This window comes from Leucopleurus acutus, assembly GCF_964270905.1.
Source record: "Leucopleurus acutus genome assembly, chromosome: 9".
NCBI classification, from domain to species: domain Eukaryota; kingdom Metazoa; phylum Chordata; class Mammalia; order Artiodactyla; family Delphinidae; genus Leucopleurus; species Leucopleurus acutus.
In genome coordinates this window covers 34,137,837-34,165,037 of record NC_139144.1, presented here as the reverse complement: position 1 = coordinate 34,165,037, position 27,201 = coordinate 34,137,837, and the positions used below count along the sequence as shown (strand labels likewise).

At 43.9% G+C, this 27,201-nt stretch overlaps 2 long non-coding RNA genes across 2 annotated transcripts; one reads left to right on the top strand and one right to left on the bottom strand.

The window, feature by feature from the left end:
* Positions 1-1,021: 1,021 nt before the first annotated feature.
* Positions 1,022-19,830, bottom strand: LOC309966122. The gene is made up of 3 exons (XR_014326434.1): positions 19,387-19,830; positions 16,727-16,836; positions 1,022-1,107 (listed from the first exon to the last, which is right to left on the bottom strand). It is a non-coding gene; the product is annotated as an uncharacterized lncRNA (long non-coding RNA).
* On the top strand, positions 18,961-22,194 carry LOC309966121. Its single transcript, XR_014326433.1, has 3 exons — positions 18,961-18,986; positions 20,981-21,146; positions 21,601-22,194. It is a non-coding gene; the product is annotated as an uncharacterized lncRNA (long non-coding RNA).
* Positions 22,195-27,201: the final 5,007 nt, after the last annotated feature.

Here is a 27,201-nt window from a genome sequence, read left to right as displayed (position 1 = left end):
TACTCTGCCTGTGTTAAGTGTTTCAATACAAAAGTTACTGTATATGTAACACTTGTGGAATTGTTGAATGAATGTCATCAGGAACTAACAGCCTTGGTTAATTATGCTACTTAATCAGCCACAGAACAGGTATCTAAAATGCTTATTTGTAAATTTATGATTAGAGATATTCTTGGCAAAAGAACTGACATTCTCCTTCCAAGAGGGCAACTACACTCAGACAACCAATTAGAAATAACTAATACTTACTGGGTGCTTGCTATATGCATGCACTGCTTGCTCACATGCCTTAACTCGTTGAATCCTCTCAACTCTGTGAGATGGGGACTGTATTAACAATCTCATTTTGAGAAAACTGAGGCACAGGGAAGTGAAGTAAATTTGTCCAAGTTCATAGAATTGGTAAGTGGTGGAAGTAGTGTCTAAACCCAGATGCTTTTACTCCGGAACTTGAATGTTAACCATGACACTAGACTGCGTTATAGAAGAGAAGTAAACACAGGACCAGAAGAAAAGAAATTGTATATTCTCAAAAAATATTTTCCTCATGCTGTGATAGATAAAAGAATTCTTTCCATTGTACTGAAGCAACACATATGACTAGACCAAATGCTGGTCAGTGACCCAAAGGGATGCTGACTGGCTGAACCAACCAGACTCTCCCTAAATGAGTTTTGAACTCAAGATAGAAATAACAATTTGACTAAAGCTGGTAAGATAGAGAGAATATAAGACATGAAGCGGCAGAAGGTACAAGTAGGCAGAAACAGTGAAGTAGAGAATATTGAGTTATAATGATATTAAAGCCCTCGGGTAAAGAATAACATGCTTTCTGGGGCTTTTTGTTTTGTTTTGTTTTTGTTTGTTTGTTTTTTGGCCTTGCCGTGGGGCTTCTGGGATCTTAGTTCCCCGATCAGGGATCAAACCCATGCCCCCTGCAATGGAAGCGAGAAGTCCTAACCACTGAACTACCAGGGAAGTCACACAGGCTTTCCGGTGACAGCGCAATAAGATAGTCCCACCTGGAGTTTGCTGTAGGCTGAACAGCCTTCCATTCCCCAGCCTTATTCCAGAGTTGGTAAGCCTGGCCTTGCCATGGTTCCTGTTCTGTAATGTAGAAGAAAGTGGAACTAATCAATTACATGATAACCCCCATGGTCTCAGCTAATTATAAAATAACAGAAGAGAGGTGAAGGCATGAAGGTGAGAAACTCAGGGGAAAAAATCAACTGTCAGGATTTCACCAGCAACATCCAGAGAAAAGATAATACTAACTCTGTCTTCTTAGGAAAAAAACCTCTAGAGAGGGTTAGATGGTTGAACGCTTTAAGTTGCTAAGAGGAAGGAAACCTACAGAAATATGGGTGATAGACATTTCTGACAGCACAGCCAGGCTTCACAGAAAAACAGGAACCACTCCTTTAAATGTCTATTTCCACATCTGTAAAATGGAAAGGGAATAACTACTTGTTATGGACTGAATTCTGTCCCCCTCCCCCCAATTCATATGTTGAAGCCTCAACCCCCTGTGGAGGGCCTTTAAGGAGGTAATTAAGATCAAATGAAGTCTTAAGAGTGGACCCTAATCTGATAGGGCCTGTTCCTATAAGAAAAGAAAGAGACACCCTCGTGCACACAGAGGCCATGTGAGGACACAGTGAGAAGAGAGCACCTTGATCTAGGACTTTGAGCCTCTAGAAGTGTGAGAAAACAAACTTTGGTTGTTTAAGCCACCCAGTCTGTGGTGTTGTGTTATGGCAGTCTGAGCAGACTAATATACTACCTAACAGGGTGGTGTGTAAGGAAAATTAGATCATGTTAATGTATTAATAAAAGTACCATGTATTGGGCACCTCCCTGTGCCAGGCCCTTCATGGACATCATCTCCAGTCCTCCAAAACTTCATGCTCTTTGCACCTCTCACACTGCTTGGTGTGTAGTTGGTTTGTTGAATTTTGAATCTGAACATCATGGTCTTATTAACACAACATTTATAAGCCATAATTGTTTTTATGCATTCACTCATTCTGGAGTATTGAGTACTGACAATGTCCAGCTCCTTGTGCTATGGATAATTATGTGTGGAGACCCATAAGAAAATGAGGTACAGCCTTCCACTTAGAGACTCTGTGATCTAGTTAGAGAGAGTAAGACAAGTATATTAATAAGTTACTTGTCCATGTGACTAATCTTTGGAAAAACAATAACATCACATCAAGGTTAAACACAGGGACCCAGGGGCAGAAGCTCTGCATTTGAATCCTGGCTCTGTCACTTAGCTGTGTGATCATGGTCAAGTTATTTAACCTCTCTGAGTCTCTTTTCTCATCTGCAAAAGAAGATAACAATAATATCCACCTCAGTCAGTTACTGTAAAGTTGAAGAGATAATATGCTTGAAATATGGGGCCTAACTAAAAGACTTAGGCAAAGGTAAGCTATTTCTATTATTGTTTGTTGTTTGCGTCTTCGTTCTTACTGGTTTCTGTTTCAAAGATCAATCTTTTTCAGAAGTTTTTTCTCTAGTTCTAAGGCTACCTATCAACAGCCTTCAGGAACTGGCTGCACCTACTACATACAGAGCTACAGAGTGCACAAAGACTAATACAGCCTGCGACAGAATGTAAGCTCCTCAAGGAAGAGAGTTTATACTTTGTGCCCATTAAATCTGAATACAATGCTGTGCCATGGAGGGAGCCTAACATATATCCATTGCTATAAAGAAAAGAACACAGGGCATCCCTGGTGGCGCAGTGGTTGAGAGTCCGCCTGCCAATGCAGGGGACACGGGGTCGTGCCGCGGTCCGGGAAGATCCCACGTGCCGCGGAGCAGCTGGGCCCGTGAGCCATGGCTGTTGAGCCTGCGCGTCCGGAACCTGTGCTCCGCAACGGGAGAGGCCACAACAGTGAGAGGCCCGCGTACCGCAAAAAAAAAGGACACAGAGTTAGAAGTCACGTGGATCTGACAGCAGACTTGTCAACCTTTGAATCCAACTCTGCCATTTCCCCAAAACAAGAACTGCAAGAACTAATTGATAATATATCAGAAAAACTAGTTAATTCACCATGGTTACCAGGAAAACAGGGCCTATTTTCCAAAATGCAGCCAAATATATGCACCAAAATGAAAAAGAGGAAAAAAATTTAGCATGCATCTGGTTTTCCAGAAATGGTATATTAAAAATATATCAGTATTCAAACACCATGTGCTTTCTTGAGTTTTTAACTCTTACTTTGTCCTCTTTTTTTTCTGCTAGGCTGTTTTGGGTGGATAGATAATTTCTTACTGCCATGATACAGCTTGGGATTCTTAAGCATATCAAGCGAGCATATGCATGGAATAAATTTCTGCAAAGAAGAGATTAGCCAAATAGCATCACTGGGACATCTACCAAGTGTAGGGTTCTGCCAGGAAAAGGGAGTTTCAGAAAACTGTCCTTCTCAGCTCCTGCCCGCAAGGATTTGGGAATCTTATTTGGGGACAGAGTGCACATACCCTTGAAAGACAAGAGAGTATGGGATAAGAGCCAAATGTGTAGGGCAGACAGTATACTGTTATGGAAATCTGGATGAGAGACAAGCCACAGAGGGCTGGATTTTTCGGGGGGAACGTCACAGAACTGAGCCTGAGCTAGTTTCTGATGGCTGAGGAAGAGGGAGACAAGAATAAAGAAATGCCAGAAGGTGCAGGATTTGGAAAGAGAGAGTAATAAAACGATTTAGGTGGAACAGAAGCTCCAGGCAGGAAATAATGAGACCAAGTTATAAAAAGAACGTAAATGTCACGTTAAGAAATTTGGGTTTTAGCCAGAGAGTAGCTAGAAAGCTACTGAATATTTTAGAGGAAAAAAAAATTACAAGGTAAAAGCAATTTATTTTTAGGGTTTAATTTTTTCAGTTTTCTTAATTTTGTTGAAAAGGAAATAAATTCACATCGTGTAAATTTAAAAGGTACAAAAGGTACTCAGTGAAAGGTCTCCCTCTGCTTCTGTCCCCTGCTGCCCATTTTTATCCCTGGAAGCAAATCAATGTTACCGATTTCCTATATATTCTTCGAAAGATATCTATGCATATGTTTTGCAAATGGAATACTGTCAGATTTACTTACCTTAAAAATGTAATTTAAAGATTATTTTATATGAACACATAAAAAGATTTCTCATTACCTTTTTAAAAAATAGATGGATTGGTACAAAAGAGCATAATTCTATTTCTTTTACACTTTGCTGCTTAGATCTTCTCCTTGGAGGCAACCCAGTGTCTCTAGTTTCATATACATCCTTCCAGAGATATTCTACGCATATGGAAACAAATAAACACAAACTCACACATCCTCCTCACCCCTTTAAAAATATACAAATAGGATGCATAATATACACTATCTCACCTTCTTTCTTTATTTTAAAATATTTCTTACAAACCCAAATAAAGTCTTTACTTAAATTAATGGTATTGTACCAATCTCAACTTTCTGGTTTTAACAATGGATTACGGTTATGTATATCTTATCACTGGGGGAAGCTGGGTGAAGAGAGAGTTCCTGACCCACGGGAACTCTCTGTACAATTTTTGGAACTTCTTGGAAGTCTTAAAATATGTCAAAATAAAAAGTATTAAGAATATTTCTTGGCAATTGTTTCAGATCAGTACATAAATAGCGTCCCTATTTACAGATGCATAGTCATACTTTTCATGAATAAAATATTTAACTTGTCCCCTGTGAAGCCAAATATCTCAGATTTCCTTTAAATTCCTGAAAATTAATAACAGTGTCCAACCGTGTGTACTCAGACTTTGACTCGATGGTTAAGAGTGGGCTAGGTACCAAACTATGTAACCATAAAGACTGTAGTGGGAAATCAGGGGCTGGGAAATCAGGAGCACGCAGTTCTCATCCTAGTCTTCTGCTCACTAATGTTTGACTTGGAGTAGGTCACTTAACCCTCCTGTTTTGGCTCTCTCATCTGCAACATTGGGATTACCTGCCTTGGTTACCTTTCAATTATCTTGAGGGTTAGACAAGATGATAAATGGAACATGACTTACTTAAGTTGAATCCACTATAAAAATAAAAGTTTGGCAAGTATGACTGTCACCTATATCAGAATCCTCTACCAACAATCAGAAATAGGAGTTATCTCCACAGACATAAAGAACAGATTTGTGGTTGTCAAGGGGAAGGGGGGTGGAGAAGGGATGGAGTGGGAGTTTGGGGTTAGCACATGCAAACTATTATATATAGAATGGATAAACAACAATGTATAGCACAGAGAACTATACTCAATATTTTGTAATAACCTATATGGGAAAAGAATCTGAAAAAGAATAAATAAATATATATATACACACACACATATATATTATATATATAATACATAATATATATATAAAGCTGAATCCCTTTACTGTACACCTGAAACTAACACATTTTAAATCAACTATACTTCAATAAAAAATAAATTTTTTAAAAATATAAAAGAATATAAAAAAGAATGCATATATGTAAAATGGAATCACTTTGCTATAGAGCAGAAATTAACACACATTGTAAATCAACTATACTTCAATAAAAAAAAAGAAATAGGAGTTATCTCATGGCAGATTTAGTCTCCCTTTGAGTGCCAAAGAAAGCTGCGTCTTACCCCATATTATTTTTGATTTAAAATAAAATTATTTCCTGAGCGCTTCTGTTTTCTAATCCAGTCACTAATGACTGTCAGAGGGGGTGCCACACAGTAATAATGATACATAAAACCTTTGCATTTAATAGCCATTCTGCCTCACTTCAATGTACAGTTTAATAACCCATCTAACAGGTTGACTCCTTGGTATTAGTACATTTTGCAGGTAAATCATCCTGTTGGACACATCAAGAAGCAATTTAGTTAACACCCAGACATTCTAAAGGAGTTTCACTCAAGGGCGATATTCAAAGTATTGGCTTCCACCAATCAGAATAGCACCAAAAGACACACCCACACTGGCTCACCTGGGCTGGAAAGCAGAGTGCAGGTTTTATTTTTGTTTCTTGTTTTCCCTGAAAGGGAACTTCATGTTGAACTTCTCCAAGAACCAGACAATGTAGCCAACACCTATGTTTAAATTTTTCAAGCTAAACATTTTCTCCTCAGTATTCTATGGAGCAGAACTGGGAAAGATTCAATGCCTTTTTTCTGAGGAAATGTGTGGCTCCTTGTGCAGTTGCTTGCTGCCTACAGCCTGCTCACAGTGGGTGCCTATTATCCCAGTGGCAACACCAGCTTATTTAAATTACCATGGCCTGCTGTTCACTGGGACTGAACTGATGATACTAACCAGGTAAATGGTTATGCCCTGGGATCCAGGAGTTCTACTTCTCAGAATTTACCCTAAGGAAAGGATGGACGCATTAAGGGAGGTATCTGCTCACTACGGATCATCCTAGCTGCACTCCCCACCTATAGGGATGGGTCCCCAGCAGCCAGCAGCTCTATCCAGTCTGACCCACCACTGGTCCAGCTGATGGACAAAGCATAGATTCCCAACACAAAAAGAGCCAGTCGGAGTCTTTCTCCCAGAATTTGGAACTGGGACAAAGAGATTCCACTTCAGTCAAAAATAAACTCTTGTAAGATAGAGATATAATGTTGAAAGAGCAAAGGGACCCATCTTCTCCCACCATGGGGCTTGAATAACAGAAGAAGCTGGGCAATGGGAGAAAAATGAAGCCCACCCAGAGGGAAGCACCCAGAAGAGGCCCACCTGGCTACAGAGTCCATTCCTTTCCCTGGGCCCCTCGCCTTTCCTCCCTCTCTGTGACACTCCCTCTATCATCATCAAAAGTCCATCAATTGACTGACGATAGGGAATTCCCTGGCAGTCCAGTGGTTAAGATTCCGTGCTTTCACTACTGAGGGCCCGGGTTCAATCCCTGGTCGGGGAATCCCACAAGACACACCGTGCAGTGCGGCCAAGGGGGAAAAAAAAAAAAAAAGGCTGACGATAACCTGAATTGGTCTCTTGCAACTAAAGAATTTAACTGGAAAATAGCTCACCAAAATACTCATTGCAGCATGATTTGAGACTTGGAAGCAACTTCAATGTTCAGCAGCAGAAGAATCATTGTCAGTGCTGCCATACACAGGTGTGCAGCCTTTTAAAACACAGATTACATAGACCGTGTAGCAACAGGATTAAAGAGTTGTTAACTGATACAAGGATAAAGCAAAATTTTATGAGCACCTGGGTTACAGCTATATACAAAATATGTCTAAAGATGGACAAAGGCTGGAAGAGAAGAGAAAACAGAGCAGAAAAAGTAGATGTGGAAATATGAGGTGATAAATACATAAAACTGAACATGGCACTGGGAATGGAAATGAAAGTAAGGATGTGAATGGCCTATTGAACGAAACATTGACTGGAAAGGCGGCAATTCAAATCAGCTATGAGATTTCAAGTTTGGGTGATGATATTTGGTGATAGTAACACAAATAGCAAAGAAAGGGGAAGGAAGGGAAGGGAGGGAAAAACAAAAGAAAGGAAAGAGGGAAAAGAGGAATATAACAGTCCTGGAACAAGGGCTCTGCTATTGTGGGAGAGTTAACATGCTTTGTTAGACACAGAATCACATCTGAACACAAACCTGAAGATCTTCTGGTTTTCATTCTACAAATGGAAAACGCGAGGTCCCCAGAGGTGAAGGCCATCTAGCAAGACTTAACAGATCCAGGCTCTTAAAATTCAAGGCCAGTGAACTTCATATATACACCATACTGTCCATTGTTTCATAAAAATATACAAAAACTGGATTAAAGCCAAGATATAATAGGTTTGATTTGCAGACCTTTCCTCATTGACCTATTGATAAATTAAGTTCTCATTTCATTGTCAGATTCTTCCCTGAGAAACACTGCTATTTAAAAATATTGATTTCATAGAGTGATTATGGAGGTTGACAAGTTGTTCAGGTAACTGACCAAATAGCATTTTAAAACGATTTCCTTTCTTTCTTTCATTTTGCTGCGCCAGGTCTTAGCTGCAGCACACAGGATCTTTGTTGCGGCATGTACATGGGGTCTTTGTTGCGGCATGTACATGGGGTCTAGTTCCCAGACCAGGGATTGAACCCGGGGCCTCTGCATTTGGAACACGGAGTCTTAGCCACTGTGCCACCAGGGAAGTCCCAAAATGGTTTCCTTTCTAATCAAGATAGGTCAAGAGTTAGAAATGAGGGCAAGACATAGGAATGAAAGTTCCTCCCAGCAGGAGGCACTATAGCACATGGAATCAGACTGCTGGGGCAAACCTTAGCTTTGCAGCTCTCACTAGCTACGAACTCTTGGATGAGTCTCAGGTGGTACGTAGTAGGTGCTCTATAAATGTCAGCTCTTATTATTAGCCAACTGAAAGGCAGGACTACTTGCCGTGACTGCTAGTTCCAGGTCAAGGCATTAGGGATGACTTAGGGACCTTTGGGCAAGTGTGGAAGAGTCCAGTTAGGCAGCCTAAGCCACACCAGGGCCTGGACATGCAGGCAGACAAGTAAACAGATCAGAGGAAATCTGAGCAACAGCTCACACTGGGTTTCCTAGAGAATGTTCAAAGTTGAGTTTAAGGGGCAGGATGCCAGGACAGGAAATAATTGGAGAATACTCAGCTTAACCCTAGAAGAGAACTGAAGCAGGCCAACAATGGTGGTAGTTGCGGGGTGCGGGGGGGGGGTGGGGAGGATATAATAGAAAAAAAAAGTGCTCAGCACCATTCAGGACATAGGAAGCAACCTGGTTACCTGGCGACATCAAATGGTAGGTTGGAGTTAGAAGCTTAGATAACACTTGTTAAAAACTGTGCAGGGTCTAAAGTTTTACCCCATTTCCAAGCTTGCAAGTTACTCTTTCATGGACACTGGTAAGAAGCATGAGCCTCTTGGCCAGAGACTGAGGATTTTATTACATGTGGCAAAAGAAGTAGCCAGAGCTTTGTGTTGGTTTGCAGTGGTTCCCCATGTCCCCCGAATCCCACAATGATGACGCAAAGGACCCATCCAGGATGCCTGCACATGCAGAGGGTTGCCATGGGAGAGGAACACTGACCTGGAGGGATTCATTGTTTTCATAGTGAGCAGTAGCAAACCTTCGTCTGGGAGGAGGCATTGCCTCTTCCCTGAAGGTCGCTTGCTGCACACATAACCCTGAATAATGGCCTGGACGAAGAGCCAGCAGGGCCTTGCCTTCTTGGCGTTCTCAGAAGGAACAGACGGGGAGGCCCAGTGCCCATGGCACATGCTCTCTTCCAACAACCCTTTTAAACCAGGATGGAAACTTCAGTCAGGGTGAATTCAAAAATGAGGTGGAATTAAGTCAAAAGAAAGGAGACTGTAGAAGCGCAAAAGTGAGGTGCTGGAGAGAGCAGGTGAGTCAGAGGCTGGCTCTGGAGATAAGGAGAGACCCCAGACAGGGACGTGGGCCTCATCCAGCATAGAAGTCATAAGAAAAGGTAAGATCTGCAAGGGACAGAAGGCAGAGAGAGAAGGACTCACATAAAATGCCCAACTGAATTAGCAGATGCAAACTATTATATATAGGAGGGACAAACAACAAGGTCCTCCTGTATAGCACAGGGAACTATATTCAATATCCTGTGATAAACCATAATGGAAAAGACTATGAAAAAGAATGTGTATGTATATGTGTAACTGAATCACTTTGCCATAGACCAGAAACTAACACAACATTGTAAATCAACTATACTTGAATAAAATAATTCTTTTCAATGCCCAGTTGAGAGGCTAGGACAATGAGACAGAGGCAGCCAGGTGGAGTAGGAAGCTCAGGCAGGGGGAGAACCGGGGCTGTGTGAAATTAGTCAGAGCACGCCTGCGCTCAGAGGTCTAGGGAGACCCTCGCAGCCCAGCCCCCAAGCCGGGCGAGGGGCCCCTTCCATGCACTCCCTCAGTACCTCCTGTCGGCTCCACTGCCCCATGGCTGGCTGTGACCGCCCTGGGATTATAAATCCTCCTGGAACGGGGACCGTGTAATTCACCTCCATACCCAGGGTCTGCAGCAGCGCCTCTCATGGCTGGCGTTCAATGTACACACTGTGAATTAACAAGTCAACCAGTTAGTCGGTGAGGCACTTTCCGGAAGCCTTACAGTGTCAGATTCTGCACGTGAATCATATGAGGAGTGAGAACAAAGCGGCTGCTCGTGGAAGTTGGAAAGTCACAGGTCCCAATTTCAGAAGACAGTTTTGTCAGCGTAAAGGTACACACACCAGCCCTTCAGGCACTAAGGGTGGAGAGTGGGGTGAAATGCCAAAGTGGCAACTCTTATTCCTTTTTTTGTGCGGAGCACAGGCTCCGGACGCGCAGGCTCAGCGGCCATGGCTCACGGGCCCAGCCGCTCCGCAGCATGTGGGATCTTCCCGGACCGGGGCACGAACCCGTGTCCCCTGCATCGGCAGGCGCACTCTCAACCACTGCGCCACCAGTGGTTGAGGTGGTTGAGGGAAGTGGGAGTGGTTGAGGGAAGCCACTGCGCCACCAGTGGTTGAGGGAGTGGTTGAGGGAAGCCCCAACTCTTATTCTTTATGTCTACCTCCCACCCCTTGCCTTGTGGGTGTAGAGAATCACACCGCTTCAAAGAGAAGCACGATTGTTACGGCTGAAGCGAAAAGAAATGGCAACAGTCGACTTCAGGTATTTAGAAAAAATTTCCACGAGTGCTTTAGTGAAATCAGGTGTGGGGAGAAGAGGGGGACCAGGGTACAGAGCTAACACCAAAGCAGTGGAGTCTGGGAGAGAGAAGAAGAGGAAGAGGCCCGGCTTCCAGGAGACCCGGACGAGGTCTGATGGGTGGGGAAGGAAGTCAGAGATGGGGGCCAGGAACCCTGACTTAGTGGAAAGAGGGCCTGCTCTGGGGCACAGGGTTGCAGGGATCCTATCAGGAGATCATCGTGTTCCTACCTTCCCAGCTCGGGGCCTTCGCACTCCTGTGCCCTCTGCCTGGAATGCTCCTCCCGCGGCTCAGCCCCTCATTGCCTTCAGGTCTCTTCAGAAATACTGTCTCTCAGAAGGGCATGCCCTGACCATCTGTCTAACATAGAACCCCCCTCCTCTATCTCTCTCGAGTCCATTTCCCTGATTTTATTTACTTTCCTAACATACACAGTACACGTCAGGGGATACATGGCCACCAGAGTTCCTAAGATCCTGTTTTCTGTTTCTAATAAAACTAAGGGAGATGAACAAAAATATAAAAGGTTCTTCAACATCACTAATACATTTCTCTCTCTTCTACTGCATGTCTGCTACAGAGTAACATTTCTACTGGAAGTTCCCCTTTCAGGACGCCAAATGAAGAAAGCAACGTTGAAATTAGAAGGCAACACAGTCAGCAGTTTTGGTTTTTAAAAGACAAGGTTGGGTCACCTCATCCGATGGGAAGCAGTGGCCATGTTACATCCACAGAGCTCCACCACAGAAGACCCTCTGTTTGCCCCTCCTAAGACAGGGAGATGGAGGGGCAGGGATTCTCCACCACTCAGACTTTTGAAACATAAGTGACCTCAACAGAGAGCTAAGAAGCTGGCATGAGTAACGTCTTATTAAATAACCATTACTCCATCTTCTAATGGAAATCTCTCCCAGTAGCAAGTATGTGCAATCCCTCAGAAGAGAAAAATGTTCTCTTAATGGCAGAAAATTTTATATATCTTTCTCCCAGAGAACCCATCTCTCAATGCCTTAAAAAGAACCAATTAATTAACAATATAAAACCCTGGCAACGAGAAGAGGGGGGCCTCTCCAGCTCAGGCCACATGAACCTAAACAGCAGGCCAACATCTGCAAACCAGCCTACGCCCTTGGGAGCACGTGGATGGAAAAGTCGATGTAATCATTCCTTTTTTGCTGTAGGGCGAGGGCCTCCGTCAGCAGGGGCTTGCATCATGCCCGTGGTTTTTCCAGCAGAAGAAAACCCATGCGTGCACCAAGACTTTGCTGAGCCTTTCCAAACTGTCATGTGTGAGCTCACCTTGGGTGCCCCAGGACACCCCTTAAGAGAATTGGCACCCTTAATGCCCAAGAAGGTAGAGCCCTAACGCTTCGCTAGGGTGGGACCAGATGGTGGTCAAACCCTCCCCTACTACACGTGGGGCTCACTTCCATGCCCTGTGGGCTGATTACAAACTCCTAGTTTAAAAATTAAAGAGCCAAGTCATCTTGAACCCAGTCCTGCAAAGGGGTGTGTCTTGCCAAGACAGAGAAAGGAAAGCCAGCAGAAAAAAGAGTGGTGAGAGTAGAATTCATCACATTCACATTCAGTTGAATTCTGAGCCTCTTAACCAAAAAGGAAGCTCATTTCCATCAGTGGCAACTCCCACCACTAATGGAGTGATCTGGGGCTTACTTGAAATGAAAGCCTCCCGCTACTAACGCAGGACCTAGGGCATCAGGAGAGCTAAGTGGTTAATGTCACAGGACTCTGGGGAGAACCGGCTCCAATTCTCTCTCAAGCCAGGCAAGGTAAGGCCAGAAACTAGAAGGATACCATCGCAGGAGGAAGAAGGAAGGCAGGGTGGGAAAATGGCTGCTTTTAAGCTGTGACAGCTGCTCATTATCCTCTGCCTTCCCTCACTAACACACACACACACACACACACACACATACGCGTGCGCGCGCGCACACACACAACGCACACATGCGCACACGCGCACACACGCGCACATGCGCACTCGCACACACGTGCAAGATGTGATAACTCTAAGTACCCCCTACTCCACCTGGAGCAGGAAAGAATAGTGTTAGTATCAATGTGAGGAAGTAGCCAAAACTTTGTGAAGAAAGAGGAGGAACCTCTGAGGATCAAGAGGGGAGACTTTCCCCAGGACCAGGTTATCCAACAAGATCAGAGGCCCTGGGCTTCCCTGGTGGCGCAGTGGTTGAGAGTCCGCCTGCCAATGCAGGGGACACGGGTTCGTGCCCCGTTCCGGGAAGATCCCACATGCCGCGGAGCGGCTGGGCCCGTGAGCCATGGCCGCTGAGCCTGCGCATCCGGAGCCTGTGCTCCGCAGCGGGAGAGGCCGCAACAGTGAGAGGCCCGCGTACCGCAAAAAAAAAAAAAGATCAGAGGCCCTGGGATAAGGTAGTTTGGTGATAGAAAGTTCCATTAATGACCAAAACCAAGGGAATTCCCTCGTGGCCCAGTGGTTAGGACTCTGCACTCTCACTGCTAAGGGCCTGGGTTTGATCCCTGGTCGGGAGACTAAAATCCCATAATCCATGTGGTACAGCCAAAAACAAAAGCTAAAACCTAGTTCTCAGCTTCCCAGAGGATAGGAGAACCCTAAAGAGGAGGAAGTCACCTTTAGAGGGACATCAACTTTTGCTAGAGGGAGTGTGAAAGGATGGTAACAGTTTTTGAAATAGATTGTGTTGTTCTTTTTTGCTTCTCCATACATTCATTTATTCATTCTTCCAACAAATAGTTACTAAGTACCCGCTGTGGGTCCGGCATTGCCGATGGACAAAGAGACATAACAGTAAAAAAGACAGACAAAGTTTCTGCCTTCATGGACTTTATATTCTGCTGGGGAGGCAATCAATAATTTTTAAAAAGCATCAAATACTTAGGTGGTGCTTTCCACGTGTCAGATCCATTTCTAAACCCTTTCCATATAGTAATTCATTTTATTTTTATCACAACCTATAGGGTAGGTGCTATTATTATCCCCATTTTACAAATAAGGAAACCAAGGCATAGGCAGGCTAAGTAACTTGTCCAAGTACACACAGGTAATAAGTAACAGAACAAGGATTTGAACCCAGGAAGTTGAATTTTAGAGTCCATATTTTTAATCGACATAGATTGGTACAGGTATGGATATGGGTTTAGGTTTGGGTGTGGAGATGGAGAGGGAGATACAGACAGAGATAGAGAAGAGGACAGGAGACCTCTACGTAAATCATCTTGAAAGGGACTTAGAAGCCAGCTGAGAGAAGGATAGATGGATAGATAAATAGATACATGCTATCTATTTCTATTATAGATATATCTATTTCTATTTTATAGAAAGCGGTGGTATTTAAAAAAAAAAAAAAAGAAAGCAGTGGGGGGAGGGGGCTGGGCTTGGAACAGGGTGGCCAGGGCAGGTGCCATTGGAGTTGACCAGGGCAGATTCCCAAGGCCTGGCCAAGCCACAAGCAAGTATGATCATGAGTGACCAGGTCCCAGGTCTTCAACAGCAAACCCCGGAGAAGACCAGGGCTAGAAACAGTCCCATTACAGTGGTCACTGTCCAAGCAAAGGCCAGCTGCAATGCAGAAGATCCATCTGTGTCATCTGCCTCCCTTCCTGGGCCATAAGCACCTCCCCACATGCATTCGCCAGGCGCCATGGAGAGAAGGGAAGGGGATCAGAAACCAGAAAGACGGGGTCTTTCTACAAAAATAGACTCAACATTCCCCCTAAAAGCCTGTTTAAATGATTGAATCTGAGTAAATTTACTTGACTCGACTAAAATGTAAAACCCCCTTGGCACCTCGAGCCCTATCTAGCAGAACACGGGCTCGTAAGGGAACGCAGATCAGCAATGGAAAAAATCTAGACTGACTCTGCTCTCGACTGAGCATTTGTGATGCTGCTGCCCCCCACTCGAAGGCTACTTTGGGAAGGAGAGGAGAGAGGACACAGGATGAACAGCAAGAGAAGCTAAAAGGATCTGTTGCTTTCCTTTAAGATGGTACGGTCATGGTTGCACAGATGTTTAGTCACGGCAAAGGGCAGGAAGGAAACACATGTTTAAGTACATCGCTGGAGAGACCAAAAGGATTACGCACTGTTCCATTACCATTTTTCTAAAGCTTAAAGCATGATTTAGGAGAAGCTGTCTGTGGCATTGCTGCATTCAGTTACCCAGCACAGATTTGGATGGGCCTGGCAGCAATCTCCAGGCTTCCAAATGTGGGTCATAAATATGTGTTAATCAGAAAGGACATTGCAGTCAAGTGGCTTCACATATTTATCATCATTCGTATGAAAGGCATGTATTAGCAACCTCCTACATGAGGTTCAGGCAGCCTGGAATTTATATGCAGAAATTAAGCGGTCATAATTTCTACCTCTTGAAACTTAAACTTGGCAATGTTGATTTGAACAATCCCATAAGTATACAACTAAACAAAGCTCATCTGCAATTATTCTCTGTCCCAAACTGTCTTCCAAAGTGGCTGTACCATGTTGCATTCCCACCAGCAACGACTGAGAATTCCTATTGTTCTACATCCTCGCTACCATTTGGTGTTGTCAGTATTTTGGAATTCAGCTATTCTAATAGATATATAATGGTACCTCATTGCTGTTTTAATTTGCAATTCCCTAGTGATATAAAACAGGGAGCATCTTTTCGTATGTCCCATCATTTTTGCTGTATTCTATTCATTGGAAGAAATTCAACAGGTCCAGTCCACACTCAAGGGGAGGGAATTATACAAGAGCATGAAGAGCAGGAGGATGGGGCCATTGGGGACGATCTCAGAGGCTGCCCAACATAATTTGATTCAGAAAAGAATGGAGGAGAGGAAGTTGAGACAAATAAAGACAGTGCTTTTGAGGAGTCTTTTTCAAGAGAAAAAGAAATGAAGGGTTAGTTGCAGAAGAATATGGAGTTAAAGGATGTTTTTATTTATTTGTTTTACAACTAGATCATGCTTATCAAAAAAGGTGATATATTAGATATACTGAACATAAATACGAAATAGAAATGTATTTTATACCTTTATTCCTATATTTCCTAGAAGTCTTGTGAACAACAAGGCTCAGGTCTGTAGGCAACAAACCTGAGAGGGCATTTTTTTTTTTAACTTTTTATTCTATATTGGAGTACAATTGATTAACAATGTTGTGTTGGTTTCAGGTGTACGGCAAAGTGATTCAGTTATACATATACATGTATCTATTCTTTTTCAAATTCTTTTCCCATTTAGGTTGTTATGTAATATTGAACAGAGTTCCCTGTGCTGTACAGTAGATCCTTGTTGGTTATTCATGTTAAATATGGCAGTGAGTACATGGCAATCGAGAGGGCATTGTTTTAATAGTCTGTTTTGTACCGATGTAAGGGGTCAGAAACAAGCACACCTGTATCCCAGTGCTTCCAGGATGCTTACCTGTACACCCTCTGATTGCTAAAATCAGCCACATTTCAGCCATCATCCACTTCTATTTAGGCAAATGAAACCAATAGGCCTCCGTGAGAGCAGACATTCTCTCTGGCTTGAAAACAAGCCTACAGCTGCTTGGAAAAGGCAGGCTGCTGGGCAGAGACCTGCATGTGGCAAATGGCCCAACGACGCCAATTAAAATGTTTCCCAACTGGAACTGCCGTTTAAATCATAAATGATGTCTGCAGTTGCTTTATCTCCTGACTCTACAATGACACAATAAAATGCGCACTAAACACAGAGACAAAAGAAAATGGATGGGCCAATTAATCTGTGAGAGTGAATGTCCCAGCTCTGTGTGTGATGTTAGTCCATTGAGAACAAATGAGTCTTAGGATCTCCTGGGAATAAGGGTTGGGGGAGGTTGACAAATAATGTGCTTTCTTCCCTTTCCACCTTCAGAACCAACTCAAGATAAGATACAGAAGGGAAATGAAGGTGTTAGCTTTACTACTGACAAGATAGTGACTTCAGAGCTGAGTCTGTTCTACTCCCTTTCCCCGTCTGGACGTTGGGTCACCATTACCTTATACTGATCCTGGGAAGCGAGGGAAGAAAAAGAACACGAATCTTCGCAGCTCACAGCCTTCTGATGGACTTGCTCTTCTTTGAGAAAGATGAGCCGTTGGATATCACCTGCCATAACATACGCGCGGGCCAAAAATTTAAAATGAGTAAAATGCATGACCATGTTATTGCAGGGTTAGTAAGAAATACTATCTTTTATTCAGTTTGGACCATTGAAAAAGCACAAAGTTTAAGGGAGTGACACTTAATGTTCCCGAGTGACTATACACTGAACCAAGAAAACCCTCAATGGATTCCAAATGGTCACTTCTTACCCCCGTCTCCCCCTCCCATCAGAGAACATTAGAATCTTGAAAACAGGAAACAGGTGGAGGACAGATGCCAACAAGCCTACCCCGGTTTGCATGCTCTCCAAATTCATGTTAGAACAGGATTTTATTGAAATGCCTTCCTCTGCTGGAAGGGAATGAGGAAAGGGTGGACAGAAGCTCAGGGCATTATCCCACAGATGTTCCTCCACAAAGAGACATGGCATGGGGAGCCGGGGTCGGGAGTGAGGGCTCCCCTCTAGCAGCAGCAAAACTAACCAGAGAAGTGCCCAACACCTCCCGGGGGCTCGGGATGCCTGTTCTACAAGTAGTTCATCACGTGTGTGAAAGGCAGGCCAAATACACACCAAGAAAGGAAAGACAGCAGGTTTTATCAATTACTGACAGTGCACCAAGCTCTAGGCCATGTGCCGGGAATGCAGGGATAAATTCATACTCAAGGTGACCCAAAAAAGCTACATTCTGGGATAAGACCCCACCACTATCCTCACTATGAGCCTCGAAGAGTTTTATAGTATGAATATTCAACTACTGCAGGGGCTCAATGGCGAATCTCTTTCCCTGGAGTCATTTCCCACTTACCTGAATATGTTCCAGGCACTATGCTGAATTCAGAGGATCCAGGAGACTGGGAAAGCAAGTCTGCATGGAGCTTACATTCCATGATCAAGACAAGCCTGCTTTTGGAGAACACCCTAAGGTGGGCTCTACTCCACCAGAAGCTCTGTATGATCTAAAAGTCCCTCTACTCTATGATCCTTCTTTAACTCTCTTGGCTTCTATATTGTGAAGCCAACTTCCTGCTAGTAATGCTAGACTCAGCCTAGGTATACCCCTCATCCAGGAAGCCTTCCCTGATCCCCTTAGCAGGCTGGGCTTCGTGGCTTTGTGTTAGGCCCTTGGCACGTTGCATAGGCTTTTATCACTTTATGTTTCTTGAGGGCAGGGGCAGTTTCTCATTCAACTTCACAGCACGGATCACGGTGCCTACCGCTGAGTGGGCACTCAGTAAATATTTGTTGCCCTATACAGTCCCTCCAACCAAAAGTGCTCTCAAGTGCTCCAGTACCTAGGAAGCCTCAAATCTCAAAATTCCAGGGACAGATTAAGGATAAAACCAAATATAAAAGCAAGGCTCGGGGTTTCCCTGGTAGCACAGTGGTTAGGAATCTGCCTGCCAATGCAGGGGTCACAGGTTCGAGCCCTGGTCTGGGAAGATCCCACCTGCTGTGGAGCAACGAAGCCTGTGCGCCACGACTACTAAGCCTGCCCTCTAGAGCCCGCGAGTCACAATTACTGAAGCCCGCGCGCCTAGAGCCCGAGCTCTGCAACAAGAGAAGCCACCGCAGTGAGAAGCCCGCGCAAGGCAACAAAGAGTAGCCCCCGCGCCCCGCAACTAGAGAAAGCCCGCCCCACGTGCAACAACGAAGACCCGACGCAGCCAAAAATAAATAAATTCATTTTAAAAAATAGTTTTTTTAAAAAAAGCAAGGCTGGGGACTTCTAGTGGCTTGCAGACCCCCCTGGGGGAGAACATGGGATACTTGAGGTGGGGGAAGGGGAGACGGGCATAAATATCTAACATTATTAGGGTGCCAGGAGCTCCGTCGAACCTGCCGCGAGGTAAATGGACACCACGCTTAGGAAGGGCTCTGAGGCGAAAGTTCGGTCGGTCGGCCCGAGGCCCGGGCTAGGACCCGGGCGGCCGCCGCCTGCCCCGCTTGCCCCAGGCCGCCGGCAGGGGACGCGCGAGGGCCTCCGCGCGCCGCTGGCGGGGCGGGTGCTGGGCCTGGTGCTGGGCCGGGTCCCGAGCCGGGCGGGGCGCTGGGGCAACTTTTTGGTTGGCTGCCGCTGGGTGCTGACCGCCCAGGCCCCTCTTAAACTGGGTCTCTCCCTTCCCCTCCCTTTTCGGCCTCGGCGCACGACTCGGTAAGTGGTTTCCAACCAGCTCGACGTTAGAGCCCGCCACGTGGCCTGGGGGTCTCTCCAGTGGCACTTACCGGGAGCGCGCGCCCCTCCTGTCCCCGGGCCCGCTTCGTCGGGGCGGAGCTCGGCACCCCCTCGGGAGAAGCCTCCCAGCCCCCAGGGGAGCTCCTGTGAGGGCCCCTCTGGGGCGGGGACGTCCTCAGTGTGCCGGGGACCCTTCCTCCCCGGGAATGACCCTCCTGGCGCCTAAAGACCCCCTTTTCCTCCCAGGGACCGAGGCGCCCGGCACCTTCTGTACCTGTGACCCCGACGCCCAAGGGATCCAGGCCACAGGGAGCTTCAAGCTCCTTTGCAATGAAAAAAGAAAACAACAAACAAACAAAACTTCGAGAATGAAACTGACCCAGGACGGAGGCGCAGAGCCCGGGACGGTGTCCGTGTTCTAGGCGCACGCGGGGGCCCCCGCCCGCCCGGTGGCTCTGACGACCCCGGAACGGCCAGTTTAGGAAGTGGGTTAAGATCACAAGCCTGAAACACTTTTAAGCTTCAGAGCAGAGCAGTGTTAATTCCGGTGTTGGCGAGAAACGGAGGGAATTTCGCCCACACAGACACTCCCCTGCCACAAGTGCCTTCCAGTTGCCACTTCTCCCGGCGGTTGGGCTCTTTAAAAGGTCTGGCGTTGAGTCTTGCGGAAGCGGTTAACTACTGTGAGCCTTAATGAGGGAGCAATTTTCTCCCCCAACTTTTCAGGACTGACAGTGCGTTATGCAGCAGGGGACCCTCTTCCAACATTTTCAGGCTGTGAGGCTCGTCATGGTTGTCTGTCCTGGGAAAAAGTCGGCACTGTTGGGGTTTTGTGTCCGCCAGGATAAAGAGGAAGGGTTGCCCTAGAGAAAGTTTGTCTGAAAAAAGAGTTTCTAAGTTTCGGTGTGGCTCTCTTCGGCATCAGTGGGCATTTTTACTGTGTTTTACTGCTATACGTTCCTATAGAAAGGATTACTCTCTAAATGCCATAAAATTTGTAGAGATCTAAATTTAGAGTTGAGCGAATGAAATGAAGGAATCGTTATAGGTATCATTGGTACCGCTTAGTAATCTCTTGAAATGTGAGGCTTGTGGGGTGTTTTACATATTTGCCTCAGTGGTGAAAGACCGTTTTACTGATCAGAAAATAACTTATTTTACTAATTAGGAAACCAAATGGGACATCAATTTTATCCTGCTTTTAAAGAGGAAACAAGGAGCAGCGTTGCAAACTGTCCTAGGCACCCCCTTTCCAGCCATATATATGGGGTGGGAGCACAGTTTTCCCTGCCCCGACTACCTGGATCTCTGGTGAATGGCACTACCACAGAGAGAAATGCAGTGCTCAGGCTCTGTCTTACAATTGGTTTAGATGTTGGGGATTCCTGCTGAGCCAAGTGGTTGCCTCTGGGAGAGGGACATGGGCTGAGAGAGCCAGGCAGCAGGTCAAGGAAGCAGCAGCCTGAGCCAGTGTCTGTTTAAGGACTGGAAACTGAGCAAGTGCTGAGGACTGTTGTACACTCCCTGGGCTCTGCCTCTGGGTAAGCAAGTCTCAGGCTTCCTTTGGTTTTTTTTAATGTTAAAGTTTATTTCCCTCTTTCCTAGGTAAATACTGTTGCTAGTAATGTTTATTTTTTCCAAATTGATAATGTTCCATGCAACTGTAACAGGGAGATTGGAAGGTTGGTGACTGCTGGCTTTCTGTAAAATGGATTCCCAGAGTATTGGCACTTAGTTCACTACTTATTTTACTCCTGGCTGGAAATGACGGGAGATTCCCAGTGTCAGGAAGTTTGGAGAATGTAGCTGTTTTAAAGGAACTCTACTTAAAGGTAGCTTTTTATTCATCAAAGGTAGCTGGTAGGTAGCCCAATAAAAGACTCTTTACCAAACACACACATATACACACACACAAAACCATAAAAAGTTAGCATATGATATTCTTAACATTGTTTTTCTCAATTTCCTACCAGGCTCAGTCCAGTTCAAGATGCTGGCAAACAGGTATGGACCAAATGGAAAGAATTTGGCTTGAGTTAATAAATACGAATAGAATTCTTGGCCAAGGATGAGAACTCTAATCTGATTGGATATTCTGCTCTGATGGGTTAAAGGATTTACCTGAGGCCAACTTGATAGGTAGGAATTTATTAAGTATAATCACACCCCTCCCCACCTTTAAAAAGTATGTTTTAAATAAAATGGTGGGGGGGGGGCTCTAGTAAATAGGTAATACTTTATTATGCCCAGAAAAAGGTTGTTGTTGGGGGTGGGGAGGATTTTTAAGTGATTGGCATCTAATCTTTCAAGGTGTTTATCTTTGGCAATGGTGGCCATTTTGAGTTAGAATCTTCCAGAGGCAGAGGGTGAATTGCTAGCATTAGTAAACTAGGATTTTGAGTTGAAAAAATTTTTTTTTCATTTTTTGTCAGAACATTACTATGCCTGTGTTGACAATGTGTAGTACATTGGGGAATTCATTTTCCTTAACCTGCACTGCTTTTGTGAACATAGTCTAGACACTGTATTTTCTTAATAGCATCTTATTTAGTAATTGCTGCTCTAATTACCTACTGTGATACTTCTCTTACAGGGCTGGTGCTTGAAAGCTTTTCGAGGAGACAAGGTGTATTTGAACATGTGACGATTGATATATACAGAGTAGAGGTTTTCGCTTACTGTCCCTTTCATGGTGGTAGCCGGGGAGGACTTTTGAAAAGGTGCCATATATCTGCCCCATAGAGAATTTCTGTAGAATTCAACTCCATTTAAACTATTTACAATCATTTTTCTGCCAGCCAGCCCCAGCCTGCAGCTCAACATAGTAACTAGACTAGCTATTCTATCAATACAGCTATCTTAAGAAAACTGTCAGCTGCTTGAATTTACAAAGGTTAGTTCTAAATCCCATACTTTTGACTATTCTAAACATTGTATGTTTCAAACTATCCTTTTAAAGACTTGTTTTTTTGTGCTTACAGTTTCTCCTATAATAGGTTATTTTGATGATTAAGTTTGACCCCTTTGACAGATCAGTGGATTCCTAAGGATCAGGGAGGACTTTGTTGCATAGGGTTTGGTCGGGGGTGGGTGTTGAAGAACTGCTCTACACTTTGATTATGGTGCTGTTTGCCTTTGTCAAATTTTGGAGTGAGTTTTACTGAATGTAAATTCAACTTCAATAAACGTGGCTTTAAAAACTTACCCTTTCTGGCATCTTAATGACATTTCCAATGAAATCTGTGGGAAGACAGTCTTAGGTCAGTAATTGAATGATTTACTGAGATTAGAGTGGCAAAAACATCAAAATTACCTTGGGGTCATGTAAGTGACTCATGCACAAGTAAATACTCAAGAAACAATCAGTGTATATGCTCACCTATCAAGGGTGTACAGGTTCTCTTTATGGATGGTTCAGGCAACAGCACATACTCATTGTCTTACCAGCTGCATTTTCAATCCCATTTGGCAGGGTGTGAGCGGTCTGGCACTTCTCTGCATCTCTTGACAATGTATACTAGTGGCGACATGGTAGCAGAAAATGAAGTGAGAAAATTGTTACCCAACAAAATTTAGAAGGGCTTTGGCCGATACTGGCTAAAACAGGGAATTAAGTGAGGTTCTAGGTGCTGAGTAATTGGGTTTGGGTTAATCTCAAAGCTTGATGCATAAGTCACATGGATTACTTTTTCTCTGGGGATATTCAAGGGTGTTTTTGAAAAGAGGGATGGGGACTTCCCTGGTGGTCCAGTGGTTGAGGCTCTGAGCTTCCACTGCAGGGGACCCTGGTTCGATCCCTGGTTGGGGAAGTTCCACATACTGCGCAGTGTGGCCAAAAAAAAAAAAATTAAAGCAATAAACAGTTAAATAAGATGTTATTTCCTTAAAAAAAAAAACGATGGGCCACCCTTGGGCCATCTTGCCTGTAGGATGAAGCAGTGCCTTCAGATGCCTCCTTGTGCTTCCAGGTGTGGTACCTAACCTGTTCCATCTCCCCCCAACTCCCTTCCCTGTACCGTGGCAATACAGAGTTATCTAGCACCTTGACTAAGTACAGCCCAGGGTCACCAAAGTGAGTTGCAGCCAGTCCCAGGGCTGCAGTCAACTTGCCCTCCTTGGCATAGCACATGCCTGCATGTTGAGAAGAGCTAAAGCAAGAGTGAAAAGATGGCCAGCATGACTATTAAAATTACCAGGCCATTCTTTTGTGCTCAGGTGCAAAAGAGGAGAAGTGAAGCAAATCTGGAGCTGAATGAAATGTTTTCAGAGGATTTATTAGTTCCAAGGGAGGAGTTATGGTCATGAAGAGAATCTTTATGACTATAAAAGAAAATGTGATTGGAATATAATTCTATTCAATGGTTATGGTTTCACTGAAAATGTCAAATCTTATGTAACAACTCCAGTCACTAACCTCCCCAGATGTGACTTGCCTGGTATTGGCAGTAGTGCCATCACTATGTCAGTTCAGGTAGATTGAGTCATATAATTAGATTCAAGAATGTGCATACTCCCATTTTTAAAGACAAGTAGTTTTTGTTTCTTAAAAGCAAGCAGGTCTTGGGACTTCCCTGCTGGTGCAGTGGATAAGACTCCGCACTCCCAATGCAGGATACCTGGGTTCGATCCCTGGTCAGGGAATTAGATCCCACATGCATACTGCAACTAAGAGTTCACATGCCACAACTAAGACCCTGTGCGATTAAATAAATAAATATATATTTTTTTAAAACAGGTCTTTATAGTTCAAGAGAATATTCCAAACTAAGGTATGTGGTTTTTTTTGAGGTTCCACAAACAAATATTTATATAATTTGGTAAATATCTACTGTGTTTCCCTTGTGTGTTAAGTCCTGTGATGGATGATTCCTGCCTTTATGGAACTTACACGGTATGGTTTATCTGTGACACTTTGTAAGATGAAGCTGGTTAGAATGTGCCTCCCTCAACTTCTCTTTTAAGGAATAACTTCACTCAGTATCTGAGTCAATATCTGAAAGATTCAATTGTTAGGACAAGCTATAAAGAGACTATTATATCTATGTATACCCCCACCACATTCCCAGAATGACTTGGGGTGGCTTATAAACAAATGGCAAACAGTACAATAATTAGAGGAGGGAATAAAAGCTCAGCAAGAAGAGAGCAGGATATAAAACCAAACCATTAGACCTCATGCTTTAGGCTCCCGCCAGTTTGGCTCTGAGCTTCCTAGGAGCCAGAGGAAATCCGGTTGGCAAATTTGTCATTTGGCACTTGAATATAAATTTTAAATGGACAAGGTGGAGGGGGCAGGGTCATTTACATTCTAGGCTCCCTGGAACCCAAGTGAAAAGATGCTTTTTCTCCCTCATGATCTGAAGTACCTTGAAGGAATAAGTAGAACAGAGAAGGTGTCCAGATAACAAAACGGGGATCTAAAGATAGTAAAGACTGAGGCATTTGACCAGGGTAGTAAGGTCAGTCAACCGGTGACCCCTGTGAGCCAAGGTCAGGGATAACACCTCAAGAGGAAAGCCATGTTGAGAACAAATAAACAGCCAGAGATGTGTATGAAAGGCTTATTTAATTTTGTACTCATAAGGATTGCCTTTCCAAAATTTACCTTGTGTTCATAAACTGAAAAGTTCTGATTCTGATATTTTGTTATAAAATTGTGACTTATCTGGGACTATGCAACCACGGCTAGAAAGCCCCCTGCTTGAGTTTGTACGGCAAGGGCCAATTATCTTGAGGTACCCTTCCCAGTTGCCATCTGCATTTCCAGAACAGCTGCACATCAATCTGTTTCAGAGGTAAACAGACAAAATCCAGTCAGTTCAGGTTGATGTATGTCACCATGATTTGTTTCTGGAAAACAGATCAGAATGTTGTAGTTGATGGAATGATTTTCCAGTTGGACAAATGCTCTGGCATGTTACCCCCACTACCCGGCAGAAGAGAGCCCATTGTATCATTTATAGGCTTCCTATAGTGGAGAAATATGTGGAACTTTGGGAATCATCACAGATGATTCCCAAACTGTACTCCAGTACAGTAGCCACTAGCCACATGTGGCTATTGAGCGCTTGAAATGTATCTAGTGCAAACTGACGTGCTGAGGTGTAAGAAACATCAGCTTTGGAAGAATTAATATTTTTTAAAGATGCATCTACAATCATTTGTATTATTTTTTAGATTCCACAGATACAGAAAACAAAACTTGTGGTTACCAAAGGGGAGAAGGAAGTGGGAAGGGACAAATTAAGGGTATGGGATTAACAGATACAAGTTGCTATATGTAAAATAGATAAGCAACAAAGATATACTGTATAGCACAGGAAATTATACCCATTATCTTATAGTAACCTAGAGTGGAATAAAATCTGCAAAAATACCAAGTCACTATGTTATATACCTGGACCTAACACAATACTATAGATCAACTATACTTCAATAAAAAAGAATGTAAAATCTCAGTTTTATATTGATTACAAGTTAAATGATAATATTTTAGAAATATATTATTAAAATTATATAAATGTGACTTGCATTATATTTCTGTTGGGTAGTACTGGTCTAAAACATGAAATATTCATGGAAACATGGAGATAGTCATTCCACGATCCAATATAAACATGTTGCTGTCCTACTATACAAGGCCTGGAGGAAAAGCAAGAGTAAAATTTGCGCTTAAAATGCAGAATTTACAGGTAAGCAGCTAATTTTTCAAGGGCAGGAGGTGCAGGTGTAGGGAGCCAGTGGTACTTAGAAGACTTGACATAAATTCTACATAGAAGACTTGACATAAATTCTACACTCAAGCTGCTAGCACTTCTGGAGGTTTTAAATAAAAGACTTCAGGATGGATTTATTAAACACTTGTTCCGAGACTCGCCTGTGCAAGTACTTGTGTGTTCATTGGGATAATCAAGGGCCAGGAGACGTGATGTGCTACCTCCTCAAAATACAGTCTCCTTAGTGAAGAATTCATGTGAGGAACAGTTCTGGTTTCCTGACCTAGTTGGTTGTGTGTGTGTGTGTGTGTGTGTGTGTGTGTGTGTGTGTAGTAACGTAGCCTTTCAGATTTTTTCTTGGAAAAGGAAAGATTGGGGGAGGTGGCACCATAAGTAGTACCAGAACTTATATACAGCACAATTTTTTTCAAAGTACCTTATGTTAAGCAAAATGTTCACAAAATTCTCTCCTTCCCTTGTTTTCACTCAACTCAGCTCTAAGAAGCAGGTCTGTGTAAAATTCCCTTTCGTAATTTCCTTACTATGAATGACTTTTGGTCATTTTTGTCTTTTAACAATAGGTGGATTTTTTCCTTTAGGTTTCACATTTCCTTTAAGCAGTGGTTCTTAAGAGGGGGTATGGGGGGAGGAGTATTTTACCCTCCCTGGGGACATTGGGTAACGTCTGAAGACACCTTTGATTCTCACAAGTGTGTGGTTGGGGGCTGCTCCCTCCATCTAGTGGGTAGAGACCAGAGATGCTGCAGAGTGTCCTACAATGCACAGGACAGCCTCGACACCAAAGGAGTATCTAATCCAAAATGTCAACAGCGCAGAGCTTGAGAAACCCTGTCTTAGAAAATCATTCCCAGCAGCACCAACCTGCTAAGGTGGTACTGAGTGTGCTATAGGCTATTCCCCAAATGTGACTCCCCCACGACCCCCAGAAAGGTTCTCTGTACTTTGAGGCCTGAGCAGCCTTCATTGCTAGCCTCATTGTTCTCACTGCTAAGTGAATTTCTATTCCACAGCATTTACAAAGAAGCAATTCATTATTTAAAGCAAAGCGCTATATGGGTTTTCTAGGCTCCCCAGAAGATAGTTTTAGTGTTGATTGATTGCTTCTAAGCAGCCAGAAACTCAAATTTTACTCATCACAAACTAGTGGTTTTCTTAATCAGAGATGGTCAAACTGGATGTCTTAGCTTGATTGCTGAGACGAAGCCTGCCCAAGGCAGCTGAGGGATCCTCAGATCCATGGCCTGACGCTAGACCCCAGAAACCACCCAAAGGTTGTTACCATGATTGAATTCAACAGATAACTTCAGTCCTTGTGAGGGGCACACAGCCCATCAAAAGGACGTTCACAAACCAGCTGTAGAACAAAAACCCAAGGAACTGAGACCAAACATCACTGACCGTGATCTAACTCTAATTTTAATACTGACCAGAAGATCCTGCCTAATTTTAGAACCCAA